General features: G+C 37.2%; 1 protein-coding gene across 1 annotated transcript in view; it reads left to right on the top strand.

Moving 5' to 3' along the window:
• Positions 1–257, top strand: part of LOC113634373 (pleckstrin homology domain-containing family G member 4B-like) — a 29,420-nt gene extending 29,163 nt beyond the window's left edge. Inside the window, exon 24 of the mRNA XM_027133289.2 lies at positions 1–257. This exon is cut by the window's left edge and continues 139 nt beyond it. The gene's annotated coding sequence lies outside the window, so the exon portion shown is untranslated.
• The last annotated feature ends 4,449 nt before the right edge of the window (positions 258–4,706 follow it).

Genomic DNA, 4,706 nt, shown 5'->3' with positions numbered 1-4,706 from the left:
CATTTTAAACAAATTATTCAGCACGGTTTAAAGCTGTCACGCTGCTGGTACGCTTACAGACTCCACATCCAGCACATCCATGAACTCAAGTTCACTTCGGTCCTGATGATAAAGCACAATATCGTGTTGGTTGTTTTTTTTTGTTTTGTTTAGTTTTGTTGTTGTTGGGTTTTTTTTTGTAAGCAAGTTCTGTACAGAAGTGTTTCTTCGTTACTCGTGTTTATTTGTAGAGCCCCACTAATAAAATAATTTCCCTACTTTCTGTCTGTGTTTTACATTTTTATAACCCGATTTAAACCAAAGATGCCGTGCGTCTTTACGTTTATTTTTAATTTGTCTGCAAAAGCCATGAGAAATAACATCACAACTCAAACTCACTTCAGAACTCACACTTCTGTATTCGACGCAACCACAACGGAGGACCACAGATTGCAAGCACAGAAAGAACACAGTTGCATCAAAAAAAAAATAGAAAAGCAGAAGTCTAAAAAATTCTAGGAGTGATTCATGTGCTGAAAACTAAAATAGAAATAGACAGGACAAAGTTTCTGTATGTTAAATGCATACGATTTAATGGATATATTAAAGTAATATTTGTTAACAGTAAATATATTCAATAGTCTAAATAAAAAAAATAATAATAAAATAGGTTGTCATGTGAAAGGATGCAGTAACGGATCTGTGTGAATGATAAAATATTAAAAGTCCAGTTTAAAGAACTTTTTAGCAATCCTGTTTAATTATAGTGTAAAACTGTGACACTGAGGCGTTCGAAACATTTTGGTCCAGATGGTAATGAATGTGGTAAGATTTCTTTTTTAGCCTAACTGAGGGTGTGTGAGGATCAGCGTTCCAGTTAGAGCAGGAAACTAGAAAGCAGAAGTTTCGACATGGTGTGAAAACAACATGGAGCAGATTTTTCTTTTTAAAGCTGTAGTAATATTAGAGAGAACGGGTCATTATTCTAAATTCGAACCAAGTAAATTAAAATCGATTTGTAATCAGTGTCCAGATGCTGTGAAGGAACAGACACTCAGGTACTTAGGAAAATAATCAGCGTCAGGAGAGAGTCAGTAAATCATTTGATTCAGGAGTGATTCAGTAAACCGGTTCACTGACGTCGGACGACTCTTTCAGCTAACAAACAACTCCTTGTAATTTTGTCCTTTAGAATTTCTTTTTTTTTTTTTTAAATTACTAAATCTTGACTTAGTGAAAGTCAGCAGACATTTTTACATTTGGCCCTGACAGGAACTCGGTCTGTGTTCTAACACATTTGTTACAGACTCTGAACAGGTTCAAGCTCTTACTTTGCGTCTCAATAAAATGTTAACATGAGTTGGGTTGTTTTTTTGTTTTTTTTGCTAATTTGCACTGCAGGAGCAACAGGTAGAAAAATAAAAACATAAAACAACTCATATGTTTGAATCGGATATCGGTTAGAAATGCAGCTAAACGAGTCGTCTCAGTGAGCCGACTCGCATGCAAACGGCACTTTGAAGCTGTTTAGCTGTTAACAGCGTTTAATGTCGTGAGAGGTTTTTTTCACGAGCTTGTGTACAGCCGGAATATTTTAACGCAATCATCTATTTCATTAACCCGATTCGGATCAGTTACTAGAATCTGAGCCGAGTCATTTCTTCCTCTGCCGGCGTTTCTCTGCGTGAATCAGAAATATGAGGACGATGGAGATCAGCATGTCGAACAGAGTCACACACATCACCAAGATTTCCACCTGCGTACAACACAGACACACACACACACACACACATAGACACACACAAACATTATTAACTTGTGTAAACTAACAATCCCAAATCAGCCAGAACATGAAGTCTGCATGATGCTAAACTGGTGGCCATCAACTTCTGTTACTTAGCCACATTAGCTTTGTACCTTGGACCTACATTGTTTAACATTCAAACTAATCAGCTGTATTTCAGGTGTTTGTTTTTCTCCAAACATCAAATGAGTCTGATTACCTGAATGGAAAGCGCCACTCGGTTAAAACTGATTAAATCCGCACACAGCAGCACTGTTCCGATCGTAGAAATGACCAGACAAAATATGTTGGAGTGAAAACAGAACTGCAGGGAAAATAAACACACTGTGAGTTTGGCAACAATAAATAAATGGCAAAATGACACGTTAATAACACAGAGATGTGAACCTGTAAGAGTCTGGGGTTTCTGTACAGCATCAAGGAGAAAAATCCAGCAGCCACGAACTGAAACGTAAAAATATCAAGATTTATATTTTATATTAATGTTGGACAGAAAGAAATGTACAGTAATATATACAGGTATAACTCTGTGTGTGTGTGTGTGTGTGTGTGTGTGTGTGTGTGTGTGTGTGTGTGTGTGAGAGAGAGAGAGAGAGAGAGAGAGAGAGAGAGAGAGAGAGAGAGAGAGAGTTTGTGTGTGAGATTGTGTTTGTGCGAGTGTGTGTTTGTGTGAGAGTTTGTGTGTTTGTGTGTGTGAGAGTGTGTGTGTTTGTTTGTGTGATAGTGTGTGTGTGTGAGAGTGTGTGTGAGTGCGTTTGTGTGAGAGACTGTGTGTTTGTGTGTGTGTGTGTGTGTGTGTGTGTGTGTGTGTGTGTGTGTGTGTGTGTGTGTGTGTGTGTGAGAGAGAGAGAGAGAGAGAGAGAGAGTGTGTGTGTGTGTGTGTGTGTGTGTGTGTGTGTGTGTGTGTGTGTGTGTGTGTGTGTGTGTGTGTGATGCTGATTATAATAATTATAGATAAGATATCTTACTATCTGAGTTTTCACACCAAGAGCTGTACAGGAAGAGGTTATCAACACGTGTCTTTATGCTACAGCTCTGAAAACCCTGTCAGGGTGTTGGCCAATCGGGTAGGGGGGGGGGGGGAGTTAGGTGGTCAGGGGATGGATTCTGTTGTAAAGTGATACCAAACTGCACTATATACATGACTGAAAGTCTCACAGTGTCCTAAAGCTCAAACCCCAAATATCCTGAAAAGAAAACTGTATATTTGTTTGTTTTGTTGTTGTTGTTTACCAGAATGCCGGTGACGATCGTGACTCTGAACAAGGTGAGGAGCAAACCATCAATTGGGAAGGATGCAGCAAACACGACTCCGAGTCCAATGCTCAATATCCCACTGCTTATCTGCATGGCCTGGAGGGAGGGAGGGAGGGAGGGAGGGAGGGAGGGAGAGAGAGAGAGAGAGAGAGAGAGAGAGAGAGAGAGAGAGAGAGAGAGAGAGAGAGAGAGAGAGAGAGAGAGAGAGAGATTAGAAGGTATGTTAATTTACTCATCATTGAGTGTTAATGGTTCGTCTCGTGTCTTACGGCCCAAACCGCTGGTTCTCTCTTCATTAACCGGTGCAGAGGAATTTGTGGATCAGGAACGAGCTCAGAGACTCTGTAATGTTTAATCAGTGGACCTTCATCACCTTGAAGCTCGCGTCTGGCCGAGTGATCCTCTATCACATCCATAGTGAAATTAACACACGCCATCACACGGCTTCACTTAAACAAGAGCCAAACACACACACGTCACGTTATTTATTACACTTTTATCAGTAAATAAACAGGTCACATTTACACACATCAAAGTTCGGAACAAATTACAATTAAATTTACAATCCGTCAAAATAATAAGATTAAAGCTAGAAAAACATTTCTTTTTTTTACATTAATTTAAATATTATATATTTACATATAAATATAAATATATAATATACAGTAACATGATTTAAATTAAATAATAAGCTGTTTTTATGTCACAGTTCAGTTTGCCAACTTCCTAATAATCTCACAGAGAACATCCATTAACATCGAAGCGCGATCACAATGACACAATTAACACTAAAGTGTTTCTGTAAAGCTCCCAGTCAGAGACTCACCGGATCACGACTCTTCCTCGGAAATTCGACCAGCAGCAAAAAAATAATCCTGTAAAATGAAATGAAAAAAAGTGTCTAGTCTTTCTGAGCAGCTTCGGGTTCAGTGTGTGTGTTCAGAAGAAAGCTGATGAGAAAATATTTCCATCCTCACTTCACCCACTGTGACTGTGAAGAACGAGGAAACAGAGTGAGCACTGATCAAACCACAGAGACGTGCAGCAGTTAAACTGAAGTCACAAAGTCTCCGACCGGCCGCTGGACAACAGCCGTGAGTGACAGCTGTCTTTATAACATAGAACTTTACTAACTCTTTACTCTAGACACAACTAGGAGTGATTTCTCTTTACTTTACTCAGTTTGCTCTTTTTTAGCTAATAATAATAATAATAATAATAATAATAATAATAATAATAATAATAACATGCAGATGTCGGGTTTTAACTCATTATTATTGCTTTGTATGTTTAGTTGATTTTTTGTATCATGTTGTAGGTTTTTCGTGTTATTTTTACAGCCGTATTATTTTAATAAGAAACCTTTGATGTTAAATAACCCGTGAATGTGTCGGTATAATTTTACTACTGAACTTTACTTCTACTGAAGTTTTTATTAATTATTTTATTTTCTAATTTAATTATTTATGTTTTATTACTTTACGTTTATATGCGAGGAAAACAGCTACATATTTAATTTAAATGTTAATATAAATTATTATTTTATACGTTTTATATTATTTTATATACATTCACATCAGTTACATTTTATATTATTTATATTTAAAATTGTAGACTGTATACATTTATTTTTATATGTATTTCATTTTATTTACCCTGTTTATAG

The sequence above is a fragment of the Tachysurus fulvidraco genome, chromosome 25 (genome assembly GCF_022655615.1).
Source record: "Tachysurus fulvidraco isolate hzauxx_2018 chromosome 25, HZAU_PFXX_2.0, whole genome shotgun sequence".
NCBI lineage: Eukaryota > Metazoa > Chordata > Actinopteri > Siluriformes > Bagridae > Tachysurus > Tachysurus fulvidraco.
This window is presented reverse-complemented; position numbering and strand designations above follow the sequence as displayed.